This window comes from Bos mutus, chromosome 11 (assembly GCF_027580195.1).
Source record: "Bos mutus isolate GX-2022 chromosome 11, NWIPB_WYAK_1.1, whole genome shotgun sequence".
Taxonomy (NCBI): Eukaryota; Metazoa; Chordata; class Mammalia; order Artiodactyla; family Bovidae; genus Bos; species Bos mutus.
The window spans coordinates 13,980,967-14,004,278 of record NC_091627.1 but is presented as its reverse complement, the minus strand read 5'-3'; the positions used below and the strand labels follow the sequence as shown (position 1 = coordinate 14,004,278).

General features: G+C 45.9%; 1 protein-coding gene and 1 non-coding gene across 4 annotated transcripts in view; one reads left to right on the top strand and one right to left on the bottom strand.

Moving 5' to 3' along the window:
- The window catches only part of TTLL11 (tubulin tyrosine ligase like 11), a 270,271-nt gene that overhangs the window by 120,791 nt on the left and 126,168 nt on the right, over positions 1 to 23,312 (bottom strand). The window lies entirely within an intron of this gene.
- On the top strand, positions 6,369 to 6,441 carry TRNAE-CUC (transfer RNA glutamic acid (anticodon CUC)). Its single transcript has one exon. It is a non-coding gene; the product is annotated as a tRNA-Glu (tRNA).

The following is a 23,312-nucleotide window of genomic DNA, read 5'->3' as shown; positions in this document are numbered from 1 at the left end:
CAGCTGAGCTTCCAGGGAAGCCCTAGTAGTGCAGTACGTCCCCTACATACGAACCTCCAGGTTATGAACTTTCAAAGATGTAGATGTGCATTCATGTCAGGCATGAGTGAAATTGCAGCTTGCCCTTCATCTCCTATTGCTGACGATCCTTCAGCTTTACCATCTCCCGCCTCCTCTCCCTCCTCCAGTCAGTAACACTTCTTGCCTGTTCATTAGATGCCAGTCCCTGTATGCCAGCTGTTGTATTGGACTACTGTACTTTGCAAGGTACTATACTGTAAAATTTAAAATGCTTTATTTTTTGTGTTTTGTGTGTGTGTGTGTGAAAAGTATTCTAAACCTATTACAGTACAGTACTACACAGCCAGTTGTGTTAGTTGGGTACCTAGGCTATCTTATTGGGCTTACAAACTCACTCTCAGAACAGAACTCGTTTGTATGGAGGGGGCTTCAGTTCAGTTCAGTTGCTCAGTCGTGTCCAACTCTTTGCGACCCCATGGACCGCAGCACGCCAGGCCTCCCTACCAACTCCCGGAGTTCACTCAAACTCATGTCTGTCAAGTCTGTGATGCCATCCAACCATCTCATCCTCTGTCATCCTTTTCTCCTCACACCTTCAATCTTTCCCAGTATCAAGGTCTTTTCCAGTGAGTCAGCTATTCCCATCAGGTGGCCACAATATTGGAGTTTCAGCTTCAACATCATTCCTTCCAATGAATATTCAGGATTGATCTCCTTTAGAATGGACTGGTTGGATCTCCTTGCTGTCCAAGGGACTCTCAAGAGTCTTCTCCAACATCACAGTTAAAAAGCATCAATTCTTCAGCGCTCAGCTTTCTTTATAGTCCAACTCTCACATCCATTCGTAACTACTGGAAAAGCCATAGCTTTGACTAGATGGACCTTTGTTGACAAAGTAATGTCTCTGCTTTTTAATATGCTATCTAGGTTGATCATAACTTTCCTTCCAAGGAGTAAGTGTCTTTTAATTTCATGGCTGCAGTCACCACCTGCAGTGATTTTGGAGCTCCCCAAAATAAAGTCTGACACTGTTTCCACTGTTTCTCTATCTATTTGCCATGAAGTGATGGGATCGGATGCCATGATCTTCGTTTTCTGAATGTTGAGCTTTAAGCCAACTTTTTCACTCTCCACTTTCACTTTCATCAAGAGGCTCTTTAGTTCTTCGCTTTCTGCCATAAGGGTGGTATCATCTGCATATCTGAAGTTATTGATATTTCTCCCATCATTCTTGATTCCAGCTTGTGCTTCTTCCAGCCCAGCATTTCACATGATGTACTCTGCGTATAAGTTAAATAAGCAGGGTGACAATATACAGCCTTGACGTACTCCTTTTCCTACTTGGAACCAGTCTGTTGTTCCATGTCCAGTTCGAACTGTTGCTTCCTGACCTGCATACAGATTTCTCAAGAGGCAGGTCAGGTGGTCTGGTATTCCCATCTCTTTCACAATTTTCCACAGTTTGTTGTGGTCCACACAAAGCCTTTGGCATAGTCAATAAAGCAGAAATAGATGTTTTTCTGGAACTCTCTCACTTTTTCCATGATACAATGGATGTTGGCAATTTGATCTCTGGTTCCTCTGCCTTTTCTAAAACCAGCTTGAACATCTGGAAGTTCACAGTTCACGTATTACTGAAGCCTGGCTTGGAGAATTTTGAGCATTACTTTACTAGCGTGTGAGATGAGTGCAATTGTGCGATAGTTTGAGCATTCTTTGGCATTGCCTTTCTTAGGGATTGGAATGAAAACTGACCTTTTCCAGTCCTGTGGCCACTGCTGAGTTTTCCAAATTTGCTGGCATATTGAGTGCAGCACTTTCACAGCATCATCTTTCAGGATTTGAAGTAGCTCAACTGGAATTCCATCGCCTCCACTAGCTTTGTTCATAGTGATTCTTCCTAAGGCCCACTTGACAACTGAGACTAAGCACAGCAACAGCTCATAGGCTCTTCCGTCCATGGAATTATCTCAGCCAAGAATTCTGGAGTGGGTTGCCATTTCCTCCTCCAGGGAATCCTCCCGACCCAGGGATCATACTTGTGTCTCCTTTCGCTTCAGCCTTGGCAGGTGGATTCCTTACCACAGAGCCAGCAGGGAAGCCCAAAAGATAACTTCAGAGATCAGTCGCTCAGTCATGTCTGACCCTTTGCAACCCCATGGACTGCAGCAGGCCAGGCCTCCCTGTCCATCACCAACTCCCGGAATTTACTCAAACTCATGTCCATTGAGTCGGTGATGCCATCCAACCATCGAATCCTCTGTCATCCCCTTCTCCTCTCGCTTTCAATCTTTCCCAGCATCAAGGTCTTTTCAAATGAGTCAGTTCTTCGCCTCAGGTGGCCAAAGTATTGGAGTTGCAGCTTCAGCATCAGTCCTTCCAAAGAGTATTCAGGACTGATCTCCTTTAGGAAGGACTGGTTGGATCTCTTTGCAGTCCAAGGGACTCTGAAGAGGCTTCTCCAACACTTACACCTCAGTAAAATGACAAATGGCTACATCTCACAGATCTCCATATTGCCCCAAAATACTCAAACTTGTACATGTTAAACCCCCAAATGCCCAGAAACTAAATTTGTATTCATTTGTTGAAATGCCTGTCTCCCCCTCGCAAAGAGAGCACCTCAGAGAAGGGCCACTTCTCTTTGTGCCCATTGCCATCCCACGACCATGCTCACTGGCACCACAGCATTTTTTTTCCTACTTCTCCTAGGTTTGTTTACTGAATGTCTGCCCCTCCTTTGGAAAGTGGGCTCCATGAGAGGGGACCTCACGGGGCTGCTTCACGGCTCGATCCCTCCCCCTAAAACAGTATCCGGCACACAAAAGGTGTTCAAAAAATGTTGGTTGAATAAATGAAAAAAGTGATTCTACAGTCCCGCCCATCTCTTTTTTTCATGTCTGATCAAGGAATACAAATCTATCCTCATATTATAAAAATGTAAACAGCTAAGAGTGAGAGAGTTTTTATTTAAAAAATCAAGTTAATATGATGTTTTTGAAATTCCAAATCAAAAGTGACTCTATGAAATTACCATTTTCCTGGAAGGAGGAACAAACTCTGACCAAATTAATGAAATGATGAATATAGCCTAGGAAGGCTGGTTACACCATGAATAATCATAGAAGAACTAAACTCTTGCCTGTGGGGTAGTTTTAGAATTTGGAACTTCAATGCCGTAGTAGGGAAATATTGAATTTGTTCCTGTAAGTGAACCCAAATGGAATGACAAAAGTCTGGGGAAATATTAGTGGTATTTAATCTACCTCTGTACTATATTTTTAAGTTACATTTAAAAATTATTTTCATTATTTTCCAGATGCTATTGGACTAAAATACAAATTCCTACGTCATAAAAGATGGTCAGTGAAACACAGGCAAGTGGATAGCAACAATACAGAAAAGAGGTTATAGCATAGAACATGGCCAAGGGCCCAGCCTAGGGCTGAGCTTGACTGGTTCTGGCTGCATGTCCTGGGGTGGTGACTCAGCTCTCAGAGACGAGAATTTCCTCTTCTGGGAAAACAGTGTCTGCAAAGGTCCTATGAGAATTCAACAAGACAATAATATTTGCAGAGCACCCAGTTCCGCCCCTGTGCCATAAATAGTAATAGTAACACATAACAGTAACAATGACAACAATCTGACAAGGATCTCAGAAAAATGTAGCAGCAGCAAAGAACCGGATATGCTTTTGCTCAGGGTGGGGGAAAAAAAAATTACCATCAGGGTTTCCTCATGGAAAAACTAGCAATTTTAGCAGCCCAATCTGGAGGCCTGTGGTTTAACAAGCAACTAATTAGAAACTGTTGCTCTCTGAGCTCTGAGTGACACCTGCTTTTCCAAGTGCGCACACAGACGGAAGTCAAGGGCAAGGGCAATCATTGGCCATGCCCCCTCTGGAAAATGCAGCTGAAAACAAACCCCAGATGATCTCTTTTTAATAAAATTTTCCCTGAAAGATACTCGGGTTAATAATAGGAACTAAGGAGGTCTTCTGAGGTCCCATCAGTTAATTCCACACTGCATCAGACCAGCCCTGCCAGTTCACGCTGTGATAATGAAAATGATGAAAGCCATAATAATAAGTAAAGGTAAATTATGCAAATGGAGGAAGAGCAGGAACACAAAATGGAGGGGTGGGGGAGGGAGGGGGATTGCTCTTAAGGATGAATGATTTCAGCTGATCTAACAGACCAATCACAGATGAGCCTTATCACAGCAGTGCTGTCCCTTCCCTGACGTGTCTCCAGGGTCCTCCCCTCTGCCCACAAGGCAAACGAAAACCTCCTTGGCCTGGCATTCAAGGCCGTTTATAATTCAACCACTGCCAACCATTCTACTGTATCCCCTCTGCTTCCTGCACATCCCACCTCCTCCATCCCTATATCAAACTATTCAGTTTTCCCAAACTCACCCTAGGTATAATGTTTTCATTTAGGATAATATTGGAGAGGGAAATTACTTTAAAAGTCAAGATCTAAGTCCTTTAAAGCAACAATCCCCAACCTTTTTTGGCACCAGAGACCAGTTTTTATGGAAGACAATTTTTCCAAGGACCAGGGTGGGGGTCGGGGTGCGGGGGCAGATGGTCTGGGGACAATTGGAGCAGACGACAATTACTGTGCACTTTATTTCTATTATTGTCATATCAGTTCCACTTCAGATCATCAGCCGTTAGATCCTGGGGACTGGGGATCTCTGCTTTAAAGAAAGCAGTCCACAATTAATACCATAGTGAGCAAGTCCTGTCATGGGGATTGATCTCCCTGTGGAATTTTTAGAAATTACAACATTCCACTTATTGCCTCCCCCAGACATTCTGGTTTAACTGGTCTGAGATGGAGCCCAGGCACATATAAGTTCACCAGCTCAGCTTGAGAACCACTGTTTCAAGTATTGTCCCAACTGCCCATGCACAAGCTGTGGTCATCATGTCACTGGCTTGGCCCCCAGAGCACTGAAGTTTGGGACCCATGACTTAGGTCACCTTGTTGAGTCCTCACCATCACCGTGGATTAGTCATTTTTACCATGGTTCATATGAAGAAACCCCAGTTAAGTAGCCAGTCCTGGGTAACCCAGCTCTCAAGGGGGGAAAAAAAAACAGGATGAAAGCCCAGCAATCCTAGGGCTGAAGTTCAGGTCTGAAGCATAGCAGCTGCACACTGCCCCCTTGTGGTGGGGAGCTCAGATCTCAGGCATTTTCCAAAGTGGTTGTCACAAACCATCGACAGCTTGAAACGGCAGCAGGAATAAATTTACACCACGGAAATGGGCAAACACTAACAATGAGAGTTTTGTTCTGTTCTGGTTTTTGAGTACCAGTTCACAGAACCCCTCTTAACTCCAAGATACCAAAAAGAAAAAAAAAGGAGGGGGAAGGTCAAATTATGTTTTGTTTTGTTTTTAATTTCATGAAGCAGGCATTTTGGAAAGACAAATTCCAAACAATTAAAATTGAAAAAGTTTTTTAGTTTAAAGAAATAAGTCTCGAGTATCTCAAAGGCACATATCTGGAATTTTTAATCTGACACCACCTGGGTATCAATGCTTTATACATGCTTCTATTTGCTAGGTGCCCCAGACTCAGTGTCAGTGAAAAGGAAAATATAAGTGGAACGAGTTATCTGGAGGTGCTCCCTGCCTCCGCCAGCTGGGGGCACAATGCAGAAACATCCTCTGAAACGACCCATCCCTCTGGCAGCCCTGCCTCTGCCTCAGCCACGGGATGTGCAGACTTCCAATACTGAACACTAGAGTGGAGCCTCTGAGTAAGGGATAACAGGAGGGCCCAACAGGAGTTACCTGCTCCCTGTGGTCTCTTACCACCTCAGCTGAGTCCAGCTGCACATGCTCCCCACCGTTTAAGACCCAAGTTGTTTTCCCCTCACAGCATGTTCCTGTAATAAGAACAGCTCAATAGCCATAAAGCCTCGTTGTGCTGGTATGATGCTTCTAGAGGATAAAGGAGAGTGTAAACTGAAAAAGAATAAGGCAGGCTCCTGCTTACTGAGTGCCTATGTTTACAGCCAGGCGCTGAGGTAGTCCCTTTCATATAGGGTACTCGAACTGACGTTTATGGAACGACTATTGCGTATCAAGTCCTGTTTCACGTGATTATCTTATTTAGTCCTTAGGTATTAAAAAGTGTAGAAAGACAGGTCGATAATGAGTAGATAGATATATACACACAACACAGATACAGTAAACATATAAACTCAGATGGACCTCTGCCTGCTATTGCATGACTCACAGGCTAATGGTTTTACATTCTTTAATGGTTGAAAAAAAAACCTTAAGAATAATATCTCATGACATTTAAAAATTATATATAATTTTGGAAATTCCCTGGTGGTCCAGTGGTTAGGACTCTGTGCTCTCACTGCCGAGGGCCTGGGTTCAATCCCTGGTCAGGAAACTAAGATTCCACAAGCCATTCAGTGCAGTCAAAAACAAAATAATATAATATATAATTCAAGTTTGTGTCCCTAAATAAAGTTTTATTTGAATATTAAAAAAAAAGAAAAAGATTTGTGAATTGAACCAACGTTAAGTTCCTGTTTTTGACATGTATAGTTACATGAAATGGTCCCAGTGGGACATTTGGTACACAGCACCTCTCTGTAGTAGTATTTGTGCAACTTCCGGGTGGGCTTCCCAGGTGGCACTACTGGTAAAGAACCCGCCTGCAGATGCAGGAGACCCAAGTGACTCGGGTTGGTCCCTGGGTCAGGAAGATCTCCTGGAGGAGGGCATGGCAACCCATTCTAGTATTCTTGTCTGCAGAATCCCATGGACTCAGGAGCCTGGCGGGCTACAGTCCATAGGGCTGCAAAGAGTCAGACATGACTGAATCGACCTAGCATGCATGCCTTCCTGTAAGTCTATAACTTTTCTAAAATAAAAAGTTTAAAAAAATTTAAATCATGGAGTATAGTATATTAAGCTCACTGAATCCTCTCAATTACCCAATGAAGTAGCTACAATTACCCCCCATTTTACAGATGAGAAAATTTGAGGCCGAGATAGCTGTAGACTCTTTCTTAAGGTAGCTCATCTGGAACGAGGCAGTGGCAGAACTAGAGTAATGATTCTGGGGCAGCTGTCTGTACAGGCACACTTCACATTATTGCCTTTCACAGACACTGTGTTTTTCCCAAGTTGAACTTTTCTAGCAACCCTGCAAGGAGCAGGTCTATCAACACCATTTGTCCAACAGCATTTGCTCACCTCGCATCTCTGTGTTACATTTTGTTAATTCTCGAAATAGTTCAAACTTTTTCATTATGATCGTATTTGCTGTGATGACCTGTGATCAGTGATCTTGGATGTTACTACTCCAGCTCCCTAAAGGCTCAGGTGATGGTTAGATTTTTTTCAGCAACAACGAATTTTTTTTTAACTAAGCTCTATGCATTGTTTTTAAAGACATAACGCTATTGCACACTTAATAGACTACAGTATAACGTAAAGGTAACTTTTATATGCCCTGGGAAACCAAAACATTCATGTGACTCACTTTATTGCTATATGCACTTTATTTCAGTGATCTGGAACCAAACCTACAATATCTCCAAGGTCTGCCTATACTGAGAAAAGGAAATACTTCTTTTCTCTCTCCCGTCATTGACTTAAACTCCCACCTTCACTTATTTAACGTTTGTCCCCAAATTGTGTACCTCGATATTACACTCATGGAGAAAATGGTTTTATGTACATTTCTGTAGTTTGGCAAGTTATAGTAATTACACACGGTAGCAACTGACCATGTCTGAGAACCCGAGCACTCACTTTGTTGCTGGTGATGCTATGGCATTCTCTGAACCCTACCATTGCTTGGCACTGGACTAAACAAGCATTTAACAGTGATCCTCACAGTAACTATATATTAAGTAGGTATGGTCCTGATATGGACAGATATGGAAACTGAGGTTTTGAGGGCAACTTGCCCAAAGTCATCAAGCCAGGAAGAGGCAGAACCACTGGTCCCCACAGAGATGCTCAGGATCGCAGAATCCACAGCCCTGACTCTAACTGCCAAGTGGTGGGGCTGTTGCATCCATTCCTGAGTGGGTGACGCTGCAGGGTCACCCAGGACCCAGTGCAGCACTGCTTTCTGAGCACCCCCTCCACCCCGCTGTCTGCAGGAGGTTAATGCAGACACGGAGTGGTACAGGAGCAGGAATGGGATCTAAAAATGCAAGCTGAGGACTGACTCTCTGGGTCCAAATAGACATGCCGTAGTCCCAGGGTGAAACATTTCTCACCAAGACTGTAGCTGCCCCAGAAATGCAAACTCTCAGATGAGAGTGACCCACAGGCCAGTGGGACCAACTTCCCATCCAATGCCACCATCACCATTACAATCCTGAGTCTGATTCTCTGTCTTCTGGGGCCATCTCACAAGACTGTGCTTAGAATTAATTGAGATCGATAGCAGTAGTTAATGTATTTAATCTCTCCTTCACTCATTTATTCACTCGACACATTGTTAAGTTGGAGCCTACCATGTACTAAGCTTTACAGATGGGATGCAAATTCAAGTTTAAGGGCCAGTTTTAGGCAGAAAATCATTGGCTCATTAATCAATTCAATCAACACACATTTCATCATTAGGAGACGAGTAGGACACGCTCACCAGTAACTGCAGTGAAACCACAATGAGCATAATTAACATTTTGCAAGATGTTTCCCGGTTCATAAGGCACCTTCACACTTGTCATTGGATCGCTGCATGAAAAGGAGATTCAGATGAGGCAAGGGACCTGCCTGGGGTCACACAGCAAGTGCACAAGTTTGATTCCACTCTGGGTCTCCGCCACCAAAGCCTAGACTCTCTCCTCTACCTCCTCCCTGACCTGGCTCTGCATGGGCCCTTCTGTGACAGACAGCAGGATCCCGAGCAGCCCTGCTCCACTTTAGAGAACCCTGATTATTAGAAAGCTTTTGATGAGACGTGTCCAAAGTCTGCCCCCTGGTATATTCTGTTAGTCTTAGCTCTTCCCCCTGGAGCCCTATGGAATAAATGTGGCTCCCCCCGAATGAGGGTTTCCCAGGTGGCACTAGAGGTAAAGAACCTGCCTGCCAATGGCAAGAGACATAAGAGACAGGGGTTTGATCCCTGGGTTGGGAAGATCCCCTGGAAGAGGGCACAGCAACCCACTCCTGTATTCTTGCCTGAAGAATCCCATGGACAAGAGGAGCCTGGTGGGCTACGGTCCAAAGTGTTGCAAAGAGTTGGACACGACTGAAGTGACTTAGCATGCACGCACGCCCCTGAAAGGACTTCCCACAGGTGGGGATGGTCACTAGTCTTCCCCAAGCCTGCTGTGCCCCAGGCTGGATGGCCCAGGCCTTAAGTCCTTCCTGGTCTGACAGAGCTACAAATCCTTCTCCAGCCCATTCTCCACTTTTCCCATCTGGTCAGCCTCTTCTCAGCCTGTGCCCTGTGATGCTGCTCTCACCAAGCAATACAGGAATCATCGTAAGTGTCCTTCCTGCCCACCGGGAGCTCCCAAGGCCCCGAACTGCTCAGTACTGATAACCACATCACGGCTGCCCTCCCCGAGGGTCCAGGAGCACCAGCCATTGTGGCCCACGACCCTCAGCCACATGAGATGGATTCTATTGTTTCATTTCCACCCTGGGCCTGGCAAAGGGTAGCAGCTCATACATTTTTTTCATAATTGAACACAACTCCAGTGATTCACCCTCACACCTGGGGCCAGAGCACGTGCTTTCTTCACTGCAGCAGACGGCAAGGGGCTGCCCTGAGGACAGAGTGCGGGACTCAGGCCCTCCAGACGGCTCACTCCCTGCAGCGATGCTCCCGTGCTCCCGGCTCCACGCAGGAAACAAATGCTATTTAAAAAACTAAGTAAAACCAAAAATGAGGCTGCTTTTGACCTTAGCAATAATGAAAAGTGAAAGTATTAGTCCCTCAGTTGTGTCTGAATCCTTGCAACCCCATGGACTGTAGTTCACCAGGCTCCTCTGTCTGTGGAATTTTCCAGGCAAGAATACTGGAGTGGTTAGTCCTTCCCGTCTCCAGATCTTAGCAATAACAGTTGTCAGGAAAATGTTCCTGCCTGGTATTGGTGACACAGAAGCAGCAAGGGTCCCTCCAAAGCTTCCTTTCAGGTTTCAGGTTGTCACCAAAGCTCCCGATGAAGAGACCACAGGCTCTGGAATGAATCAAACCTTTCCAGTCCTGACTCTGCTCAAGTCAGTGGGCAAATATGATACCAGTAAAGTGCAGAACTGTAGAGCTGGAGAAGACTCTTGAGAGTCCCTTGGGCTGCAGGGAGATTAAACCAGTCCATCCTAAAGGAAATCAGTCCTGAATATTCATTGGAAGGACTGATGCTGTAGCTGAAGCTCCAAACCTTTGGCCACCTGATGAGAAGAACCGACTCATTAGAAAATAAAAGACCCTGATGCTGGGAAAGACTGAGGGCAGGAGGAGAAGGGGACGACAGAGGATGAGCTGGTTAGATGACATCACCAACTCAATGGACAAGAGTTTGAGCAAACCCCGAGAGATGGTGAAGGACAGGGAAGCCTGATGTGCTGCAGTCCATGGGGTCGCAAAGAGTCGGATGTGACTTAGTGACTGAACAACAATGATAACAAAGTGCGGATAATAAAAACCATACATAGCCAAAATTAGACAAAAAAAGAAGCTGGCCACGCAACACTGAATAAATGTGGTGTGGAGGATGATGACAGAGAAGGATGAAGAGGAGGCAGAGCGAAGCTAGAACAGACCCCTTGACCCCCACCCTGGTTTTCTCCTGAGGGAACTTCAAGGGCTCAAGTCAAAGGGAGCTGTCCCTTGAAGCCTGGTGGTGGAATATGGGCTTGAGAACACTCCAGGCCTATGTCCAATTCCCACTAATGATTTTTCAGCAAAAATTAAATGGAGTGAATATTTTTAATGACTGCTACAGAATTACATGACAGCTTCCAGAAGAATCTACAAAAATAGCTGAAATCAGAGGACTGGTCATTCGGCTGCATGGGAGCGTCTCGTTAATTCAATTTCTTCTTTCTTTCTGGTGTGTGGATTCTGCTTCGTATTAAGACTTGATAGAAAAGAGACACGTAGCAAGCCACCCAGTACTGAGCCTATTTCAATCAGCCTACATCGGGAGGTGCAAACAGTATTGTATAGCAAGTGGAATTCAATATTATACTAATAACACCACCATCAATGATAATACTTCTTTATATGAAAGTGAAAGTGAAGTCGCTCAGTCGTGTCTGACTCTTTGCGACCCCGTGGACGGTAGCCCACCAGGCTCCTCCGTCCATGGGATTCTCCAGGCAAGAATACTGGAGTGGGCTGCCATTTTCTTCTCCAGGGGATCTTCCCAACCCAGGGATCGAACCCAGGTCTCCTGCATTGCCGGCAGACACTTTAACCTCTGAGCCACCAGGGTAAACTGTATAATTTACAGAGCATGTTTATATACATCTCTTTTGACTTTCTACTCTTTATTGAGTACTTATCATGTGACTTACATTCTAATGGATTATCCTGCTTACCTTGCACAATGACCTTTATTATCACTCCTGTTTTACAGGTGAGGTTTAGCAAGGTGGAGGAATTCATCTAGGATCACACACAGCCTGTGAAAGGAGGCTGGCATTGGAAACCTGGGTCTATTGGCCTCCGAAGCCTATTCTTTTAATCCCTGCTACTCTGCTTCCTGTGAGGTAAATGTGACTGGGGAAGGAGGGGAACCTGGGGAGGCACTTTTCCTCCCACCCACTCTCCGTGTGACAGGAGTGACTTCAGATAACATCTCTGGACTCTGCCCCACCCCTGCTCTACTCCGCTGAGGAAATGAAATGCCTTTTGGATTGGTGGATTTGGAAGAAGAAATTGGATGAAACTAGTTCAGTCCCTTCTTCCTTCCTCCTGGGAGCACAGGTTCTGCTGCTCATCAGAGAGCTGGACCTGGTTCCCCAGTTCTGCCTGGGGATGGAGGGATAGCTGTCTGCATGAGTCTCACTCTGGATCTGACATCAGGGGGCTCATTTGCCCATGGACATAAGACACACTCTCAACATCACCTCTTCCTTGATGGAGGTGATGTTTTAGTCCTTATCTTCTTTAGTCCTTTGTCTTACTCTCAATCAATTCAGAACTTAGGGAGAAAGGAGGCTGCTGATTGGGCCTCCTTCATGGGTTCTCATGATTATAATCCTCATTTTACAGATGAAGCTTAGAAAAAGGCTGAGATCTTTCCTAAAGAAAAAAATGGCTTAAATGTCAGCACATAGGTGATAAATAGCCCAAGACATTATTTGCCATACAAATGTAATTTCTTTAATTCAGATTGGGACACATAGAGAAAAATGGGAGAATAGGGTGATATCACCAAAAGTAACTCAAATGTGAAACAAACCAAAAGAGAAAACACAACCTCAAATGATGGCATCGTAAATCGAGAAAATGTCAAGCCCCCACCAATTCTGAGATAACACATAAAGCAACTTGAATGCTACTAAGAGTATGGAATAGAAAATTAGCCAAAGCACTTTTCATGGCCGTCACCAAAAAGTCTACAGATAATAAATGCTGGAGAGGATGTGGAGAAAAGGGAACCTTCCTACACTAATGGTGGGAACGTAAATTGGTACAGCCACCATGGAGAACAGCATGGAGGTTCTTTAAAAGCTAAAAATAGAGTTACCATATGATTTAGTAATCCTACTCCTGGACTATATCTGGAAAAAATGAAAACCCTAATTTGAAAAGATATATGTACCCCACTCCAGTACTCTTGCCTGGAAAATCCCATGGACAGAGGAGCCTGGTAGGCTGCAGTCCATGGGGTTGCTAAGAGTCGGGCACGACAGAGCAACTTCACTTTCACTTTTCACTTTCATGCATTGGAGAAGGAAATGGCAACCCACTCCAGTGTTCTTGCCTGGAGAATCCCAGGGACGGGGGAGCCTGGTGGGCTGCCATCTACGGGGTCGCACAGAGTCGGACACGACTGATGCAACTTAGCAGCATGTACCCCCGTGTTCATACCAACACTATTTACAATAGCCAAGGCGTGGAAGCATGATTGTCCATCGATAGATGAATGAATAAAGATGTGGTGTATAAAGGCTTCCCCAGTGGCTCACTAGTAAAGAATCTGCCTGCAATGCAGGAGAGGAAGGAGACGCAGGTTCGATCCCTGGATGGGGAAGAGCCCCTGGGGGAGGACACGGCAACCCACTCCCGTATTCCTGCCTAGAGAGTCTTATGGACAGCGGAGCCTGGCGGGCTACAGTCCGTGGGGTCTCAAAGAGTCAGACGCAAGTGAAACAACTGAACGCACACGGTGTGTAAATACACGATGGACTATTACTCAACCACAAAAAAAAAAAGAAAGAAAGAATGCCATTAGCAGCAACATGGATGGACCTGGAGACAATCATACCAAGTGAGCTAAGGCAGAGAAAGACAGATGCCATATGGTATCACCTACATGTGGAGTCTTCAAAGATGATACACATGAACTTATATACAAAACAGAAACAGACCCACAGACGCAGAAAACAAACTTACAGTTACCAGAGGGGGAAGCGGGGGTAAATTAGGAGTTTGAGATTAACAGACGCACACTACTATATAAAAATTAGATAACTAACACAAACCTATTGTATAGCACAGGGAACTGTATTCAGTACCTTGTAATAACCTGTAATGGAAAAGAATCTGAAATAAATACATATGGATAACTGAATCACTTGGCTGTATACTTGAAACTAACAAAACACTGTAAATCAACGATGTTGTTGTTCAGTTGCTATGTCGTGTCTGACTCTTGGCAACCCCATGGACTGCAGCACACTTCCCTGTCCTTCACCATCTCCCAGAGTTTGCTCAAACTCAAGTCCATTGAGTCGGTGATGCCATCCAACCATCTCATCCTCTGTTGTCCCCTTCTCCTCCTACCCTCAATCTTTCCCAGCATCAAGGTCTCTTCCACGCCCCAAATCAACTATACTTCAGTAAAAATAGAAATTAAAAATCCCAAAGCATCTCTACTATGAAAGAGCCAAGAACCAGTTTATGGAGACCCTCCTCCCAAAAAAAAAAAAAAATGCCAACAATAAACCTCATGAGTGGAATAACCAAGCTCAAAAACTAAGCACACTTTTCAGAGCCATGTGGAATTTGAAACTCATCCAGAGATTTACCTGCTGTCGGAATTCTACCAAAATGCCTACCTAAATAACAAGCCTGAGACTTAATTTTATTAATAATTGATTGAACAGAATGTTGGAACAGAAACAGTCCTCAGCAATCAAACCCAAGCTCCTCCATGAAGGAATGAAAAAAGGCCGGATGATAGAGCTGGACGGAGGAGCCACGCTAAATTTCCTTACAATCCAGAGGTTCCACCCAGAGAAGCAAGTCGGTACCAGAGCCAAGACCAGGACCCAGGTCTGCCACTCCAGCCCTCCTTCCCTCTTCTATGCTTTGCGGCCCACAGAAATACTTGTATGTCCACCTCACGCACACCATGCCTTCAACACTGTTGGGAGTATCACAGGCCATGTCTACAGGCTTCTGAGACCAGTGTAATGGGTGCCCACGAACACCTAGCAGATTTAAGATTTAAACCGTGGGAGACACTGGGCCACTTCTATGACAGCTCAGCACAGAGACGTGCGTCATTCTACCCCCTGATAGGAGCACTGGTTCCCCGATTTCAAAGATGCCAACATTGAACTTGGGCAGAGAATAAAAGCAGAGCCAGCTACCCTCATCCTCACGAAAGCACCCAGATTATAACAGCACCAAAAAAGGCCTTTGGTAGCAGCACTATTTTTAGGAACACAATCCTGTTTCTCTTCTTCAAACTAATTAACGTTTGTAACCGGGACTAAAGTGTCTCTTCTGAATGCAGTGGAGAAGCAAATCATTCCGGTTGGAAGCAAGTAGCTGGATGGAGAGAGACTGTCAAAACCACATTTAGTGCGTGCACATACACTCCAGATGATAAACACAACTTCCAATTAAGCCACCCTCAAATATCTGGCACCTAATACCTAGTGGTTTAAAAGCAACTGGCAAAATGTGCAGTCTAAGGGTTTTTAAAGGATGAAATCTCCCTTTTTTTTAATCTCTCTCATTTTAAAGGGAATAAATCACATGCTCTTAGAGAAGTGCAGCATTTTTGCATCAGACAGACTCTAGAGATGAACAGACCATAGCCCAGAGAAGTGTGGGGACTTGCCCGAGGTCAAGCTCAGAGTGAGGCCCAGGACCTTGATTCCCCCACTTCCCGGCCCTAGTCCAGGTCACCTCCCACATCAGAGCTGCCCTTCCATAGGAAGACTGTTCTTATTTAAAGTTCCCAAACCCGTGCACCAGAGAAGGCAATGGCACCCAACTCCAGTACTCTTGTCTGGCAAATCCCATGGACGGAGGAGCCTGGTAGGCTGCAGTCCATGGGGTCTTGAAGAGTTGGACATGACTGAGCAACTTCACTTTCACTTTTCACTTTCATGCATTGGAGAAGGAAATGGAAACCCACTCCAGTGTTCTTGCCTGGAGAATCCCAGGGATGGGGGAGCCTGGTGGGCTGCCGTGTATGGGGTCACATAGAGTTGGACACACCTGAAGTGACTTAGCAGGAGCAGTAGCAAACCCATGCACAGCAAAGAGGAATTCCTGAAAACCTGGGGGACCCATTTTTATTTTGAGGCACAAATTGAACAAATGTTTTGCATCAGGGATTATCTTAAACTATTTATATGAGCACCTTCGATTTACTTTAATCTTGCTGAATTGCATTTGGCTGTCCATTTATTTATATAAATTCCTGTTGGCTCAAATATCTTAAAAAATAAAACACGTATGCTTTGCATGGTGGAAGATTGTATTTTCAATCTATGTCCACCTGTGAGAATTATAATAATGGAGAAGGGGATGACAGAGGATGAGATGGCTGGATGGCATCACTGACTCGATGGACATGAGTCTGAGTGAACTCCGGGAGTTGGTGATGGACAGGGAGGCCTGGTGTGCTGCGATTCATGGGGTCGCAAAGAGTCGGACACGACTGAGCGACTGAACTGAACTGAATGCTAATAAATGACCATTTATCAGCTTTCCCTGGTGGTCCAGTGGTTAAGAATCCACCTGCCAATGCAGGGAACATGGGTTCAACCCCTTTCTGTAGTCTGGGAAGATTCCACATGATGCGGAGCAGCTAAGCCTGTGTGAAACTGCCGCTAATGCCTGCAGGCCTAGAGCCTGTGCCCTGTAACAAGTGAGGCCACAGCAGCTGAGAAGTCCATGCATCGCAGCTAGAAAGTAGCCCCTGCTCGCCGCACCTAGAGAAAGCCCCAGTGCAGCAGTGAAGACCCAGCGCAGCCAATAAATAAATATTAATGTAAAAAAAAATGGCATTTACTGAGCACCTGCATGCTCAGTACTGCGATAGGCACTTCACAGAGTAACAACAAGGATAATTATAAAGTAACTATCACTTACCGAATACATAAATGTCCAGTCATTATTCTACGTATTTAAGTACTTTAATTCATGTAACAATCAAAATCATCCTGTTAAGTAGTTATTATCGTTCACATTTTACAGATGAAGACATTGAGACCTGGAGAAGTAACTGCCCAAAATTTCACAGTGAGCAAAAGGAAAGTCAAGATTCAAACCCAGGCCCGCGAGATTCTGGAACCCTTTGTCTTCCATTCCTACCATGCAGTGCTACATCCGCGTACAGAAGTATTGCTTCAGGTTCTATTTCCAGCAAGGACGTTTACAGATCCAAGGACAAAGTAAATGACGCTAAGAAGACCTGTTCCCTATAAATGTCTCAGACTTCTTCTTGATTTGGAACAAAGTAACTCTGCTACCAAATTCCCTGAAGAAAAATCGAGCTCACAGCTTCAGGGCAATCGGATAAGGCTGAAATCTGAAGTGGTTCCAAAATACAATGAAATTTGTCTATTGTTCCACATTAAAATATTCATGAGGCAAGGAAGCATTCCCATTTTCAATAATTAAATGGCTAAAATCTGCAACCTGATATATTTACTGTTCACAAACAACGCATTCCTAGAAGGGCCTAAGTTCGAATTAGCAGCCCCACAAGCTGTCATGTTACAGAGCGAAACCAAACAAATGAGACAGAAATGTTGCCGTTGCCTAGAGAGGAAATTTTCCCCACCACTTGTTTGGCTGTAGAGAGAGCCTGAGTCAAAATTAAGAAATCATTGAGGACTTTGCCTGCAAACCAGCTGGAAGAGAAGAGACGGAAAAAAAGAAAAATAATAATAACACAACATTTTCCCTCATTAGAAGAACTGTTTTAAAAGGGTTTGATTGTGCCTTAAAGGTTAGATTTTACAATCATTTAATATTTCTTGTCTTCAGAAACCTGCACAGAAAGGCAGGGAAGGGAAATATATTAATAAAAACACGCATTTATGAAGTGGCCCTGTTTTGCTTTTTCGGTCCTGGGATCACATGCAATATATGTGACACCTATGAGCAGAGCTGGGGTGTCTTGTCTCCGTGTTATTGGCAAATTATCTCCAGTGTCTGTCTTCACCAGGGGCATCATCCATGTCTTCTGCATAAGGATGAGTCCTACTGGCTGCCCACCGTCTCCCCCATGGTGCCAAACCCCAGCAGGGGCGGACGGGCCACTGCCCTGAGTCCTCAAGCAGTTTGGGACAGACCCAGGACCTGGCGCTGGCAGGCAAGGGGTTCTCAAATTGTCCTGTTGTGCCTGGACTAACAGTGTTGACATTACCTGGGATCCTGCTAGAAATGCAAATGAATCAGAAACTCTGACGCTGGGACTCAGCCAGCTGGGCCTTTTGGTTTGTGTTGTTGTTCTTTTTTGGCCATGCTGCAGCATGCAGACTCTTCATTCCTGGACCAGGGATCAAAGGGACTTATGCCCCCTGCAGTGGAAGTGTGGAGTCCTACCGCTGGACTGCCAGGGAAGCCCCCAACTGGGCTGTAACAACCTCCCCACCTCTGGTGATTCAGGTGCCAGCGCAGCCTCACCCCTCTGCTCCTGCTCAGTTCTGAGGTCCCGCATCCAAGGACTCTGCCTCCAGAAAGCCTCTCCGCCTGTGCTGGCCTCAGCAAGGAGGACAGATGCCAAAGCCCCAGAAGGGGATCTGGGGTAGTCTTGCTGACTCAAACCCAGGATCTGATGCCCAGTTGTGCCATCCCTGCCACCACGCTGGCTATTCTAATAGGGCTGCAGTTGTGTCTAAAACTCCAGGTGAGATGGCTGAGGCCTGTCCTTGGCACCCTCCCCCTGACCTCCAGCACCAGCCCCACTCCCAAGGGGAGGTACTCATGCTCTCACTTCTTCAAATCGGCTGATAGTCTAGAATCAGGGGGCTCCTCCCTGCCACTGCCCGGGAACTCCTATAGCGACCCCCTGCCCACAGATCCTTCCGTGATCATGGGAATGAAACCCTGACCCAGGTTACAGTTAGGGCTGCTGGCCCCATCCCGCACCTCCCCAGCCACCTGTCCACTCTCCCTGTTTCCTGACTTTGTCCCCTTCCTCTCAACCTGTCGCTGAGAACCCAGAATGGCTCATAGAACCAGCATATGCAAGATCACTAAGCACCACCTTAGGAATCTGGCAGAAAATACTGCACTCAGAAGACCTGGCTGCTGAGCCCCTGTCCCGGCTCTACGCTTGAGAGGGTCCTGCTGCAGCCCAACTCAGGCAGATCCCTTCCCAGGGGGCACGGAGTCCTCAAGGCCAAGGAGACATGCTCACCTGGGACCCGTAGCCCAGCCCCTCTGGACACTGACTCTGGATACCAGGAAGTGCCCTCCTAAGTGGCTGGAGTCCACCCTCCCAAGGGCAAATGGTTTTCTGCTGTCCTGTTTCCTAGACAAGGAGACGTCAGGAGAGCCTTGTGGGGCAGGGCTGGTGTGGACAGAGCTTGCATGTGTGAACTGGAGGACCTGCCTAGCCCTTGCAGGGGGCAGTCAGGAGTGGGAAGAGGAGGAGGGCTGGCAGGGGGCTGAGACCACAGGGTGTTCTCTTTCTCAGGCCCCACAAATGTTAGGGGCAGGCCAGCACACAAACTGGTGATGATTAAGCCAGACAACAGACATCACACACAGTCCTACTTGCAGAATGAGTGCACCCAGAGGGCTGCTCTGGCCCCCACTGGACCCTCACAGCCAGCCTGCACCATGACCCTGCCATGCAGATGAGGAAACTGGGATTCAGAGGGGTTGGGTGACCTGCCCAAGGTCACACCATCAGGCACTGAACCCATATCTGTGCTTCTTCCCTACACGTGGCCATTCAGTCTTGGCTTGAATATTTCCAGCTACATGGAGCTCACAACTCACTACTACTTTGAGTCAACCTTTATCATTTCAGGCAAAGTAAGGAGGTGGTGATTTTTACCCCCATTTCCTTAAAGAAAGCTTAAATCTCTCTGCCAATTTCTTTCCTGGTTCTGCCCACTGCGGCCCTCAGAGCGCTTATCCCCTCTCCACATAACCACTTTTCAAGCTACAAATGGTAAAACTGTCCCCTGGGCTGTTTTATTCTCCTTCACTCTCTGCTGCTGGCAGAGGAATTCAAGAACCACTTCCTAATCAGGCTGCTGAGGACAGATTCTGGTCACCACCCATTATTGCAACTTAACGGGTCATGATGTGTAGAAATGCAACCTATCTGAGGCCTTGGCTGGTGGATCTGCATAAACATGCAAATGTTCCCATCACTGGTAACCTCCTGTCATGTGGAGCGTCCAAGAGACCCAGGCCTGTGGAATGTCCCATTGATTCTGTGAGTCTTGTTTTCCTTACCTGTAAAATGGGAAAATTAGAAAAGACCCTGATGCCGGGACAGACTGAAGGCAGGAGGAGAAGGGAACAACAGAGGATGAGATGGTTGGATGACATCACTGACTCGATGGACATGAGTTTGAGTGAGCTCCGGGAGATGGTGAAGGACAGGGGAGCCTGGCGGGCTGCAGTCCATGGGGTCAAAAAGAGTCAGACATGACTGAGCAAGTAAACAACAACAACAACAACAAAAATGGGATGATGGCTCATACTCTGCCTACTTTGCATGGATGACTGACTCTGAAACGACTCTGCAGAACACTGAACAGGTATGGGGGTGGGGAGGTGATGCTGGTGATGACAATGAGCAGAATAGGAGGAAGCTGATGGAAGCCCTGCAAAGCAGTGCTGCAGAGAGAGCCTCCTTGCCCACCCACCCCCAACCCCCAAGCTTACTTCCTCCACCACTCTCCCCACCAGGGCACAGGGCCCAGTGCTTGTGAGAGACACCAAGGCACCTGCAGCGCTCCAAAAGCCGAAAATTAAATTAAGACAGCATGATGGCTTGCAAAAGATGCCCTGAAGACAGGATGCTCCTATGCCCGGCAACTAAGCCAACAAGCAGGGCTGAGCTTTGTGAGCAGGATGCTGGGAACAGAATTATAGAGGGTCAGAAAGACCAGCAGAGTCAGGGTCCGAACCCAGACCTCCTGCCCCAGCTCAGCCCACTTTACCACAGTTGCCGCTGAAATCACTTGACAGGGTTGGGTGCACCCATATGGATGTCCGGGTCTACTCCAGGGAACAGCTATCCCCATAATGGGCCCTACCCCTCAGAAGACCCCAGGCCCTGTACCCAGCTACCCAGCAAATAGTTTACTGGAGATGCGGGAGGTCTCATGACCTGGTATCACTGCCCCCCAGATGCTGCATCCCCAGGGCTTCCTGCCACCAACAGCCACTCAGTTGCTCAACCAGTCCCCATTTTTGACTCCTCTTTCATCCTCACCTCTCACATCCAATGCATCCCCAAATCCCACCCACCCATTCTCCTAAAGTCCTCTTAAATACAATATTTCTCTCTGCCCCTTCCACTGCCACCCTAATCCACATAACCACCATCTCTCACACCTCTTAGCTACCCCCCCACATCCTCCCTAGCCCCACTACAGTTTGGTGTTCACGCCGCAGCCCAAGTGACCTTTTGAAAACACAAATCTCACCATGTCACCCTGCTGTTTAAAACCTGTCCGTGGTTGAGATGAACAGATGCACACTACCATGGATAAAACAGATAACAGAGGCTTCCCTGGTAGCTCAGTGGTAAAGAATCCGCCTGCCAGTGCAGAAGACACGGGTTTGATCCCTGATCCGGGAAGATCCCACATACCTCGGAGCAACAAAGCCCGTGTGCCACAACTACTGAGCTGGTGCTCAAGAGCCCGGCAGCTGCAACTGCAAAGCCAGCGCCCTAGAGCCCGTGCTCCGCGACAAGAGAACCACTGCGACGAGAAGCCACTGCAACAAAGAGTAGCCCACACTCTCCACAACTAGAGAAAGCCAGAGCACAGCAATGAAGACCCAGCACAGCCAAAAAATAAATAAAATTATTTTTAAAAATAGATGAACAACGACGATGTGCTGTATAGCACAGGGAACTATATTCTGCATTCTGTAATAAACTCTAATGGAAAAGAATCAAATAAAGAATATACATACATACATATATATGTCCAAATCACTTTGCTGTATACCTGAAACTAACACATTATTTTAAATCAACTATACTTCAATCAAAAAATGAAAAGCTTTTCATTAGGATGAAAAGCAAAATGCCTGGTCTGCCCCATTAGACCCTGCAGCATCTGTCTCCTGACCCCGTCCCTGCTTACCCAACATAATCCTACCACACAGACTTCATCTGCATTAAGAGATTGAACACAGCCAGGATCTCAATGACACACCTGTATGTACCCCTCACAGGTCCCTCTCCCACCTATGCCCAGAAGCACCCATCTTAAACTCTCTGATCCTTCTTCCCTTGCTTTCCTTCATATTTTTGCCATGTAGGGTTACATCTCTATAAAATAAAGTTTATGCAACCAGGCAGACTACTATAACTCAGTTCAGTTCAGTTCAGTTCAGTCGCTCAGTCATGTCTGATTCTTTGCGACCCCATGAATTGCAGCACACCAGGCCTCCCTGTCCATCAACAATTCCCGGAGTTCACCCAAACTCATGTCCATTGAGTCAGTGATGCCATCCAACCATCTCATCCTCTGTCGTACCCTTCTCTTCCTGCCCTCAATCTTTCCCAGCACCAGGGTCTTTTCAAATGAGTCAGCTCTTCACATCAGGTGGCCAAAGTATTGGAGTTTCAGCTTCAACATCAATCCTACAATGAACACCCAGGACTGGTCTCCTTTAGGATGGACTGGTTGGATCTCCTTGCAGTTCAAGGGACTCTCAAGAGTCTTATCCAACACCACAGTTCAAAAGCATCAATTCTTTAGTGCTCAGCTTTCTTCACAATCCAACTCTCACATCCATACATGACTACTGGACAAACCATAGCCTTGACTAGACAGACCTTGTTGACAAAGTAATGTCTCTGCTTTTTAATATGCTATCTAGGTTGGTCATAACTTTCCTTCCAAGGAGTAAGCGTCTGTTAATTTCATGGCTGCAGTCACCATCTGCATTTGGAGCCCAAAAAACTAAAGTCAGCCACTGTTTCCCCATCTGTTTGCTATGAAGTGATGGGACCAGATGCCATGATCTTAGTTTTCTGAATGTTGAGATTTAAGCCAACTTTTTCACTCTCCTCTTTCACTTTCATCAAGAGCTCTTTAGTTCTTCTTCGCTTTCTGCCATAAGGGTGGTGTCATCTGCATATCTGAGGTTATTGATATTTCTCCCAGCAATCTTGATTCCAGCTTGTGCTTCTTCCAGCCCAGCGTTTCTCATGATGTACTCTGCATATAAGTTAAATAAGCAGGGTGACCATACACAGCTTTGACGTACACCTTTTCCTATTTGGAACCAGTCTGTTGTTCCATGTCCAGTTCTAACTGTTGCTTCCTGACCCGCATACAGGTTTCTCAAGCGGCAGGTCAGGTGGCCTGGTATTCCCATCTCTTTCAGAATTTTCCACAGTTTATTGTGATCCACACAGTCAAAGGCTTTGGCATAATCAATAAAGCAGAAATAGATGTTTTTCTGGAACTCTCTTGCTTTTACATAGCATTTAATATTTTTCTGTTAAGAAAGTAGAATCTTTGGTTTTTATTAAAGTAGAATAAAAAATAATAAAGTTTAGTTTTTCCCATTTTGAGTTGGAACTATACTCTAGATATTCTTTTATGATTTGCTTCTTTTTCTCAGTGTGAATATCACTGCACTGGAAGTACATCCTTCATGCATTTCCATTGATGTATAGTATTCCAGTGAATGAATACCCATCATGCGGG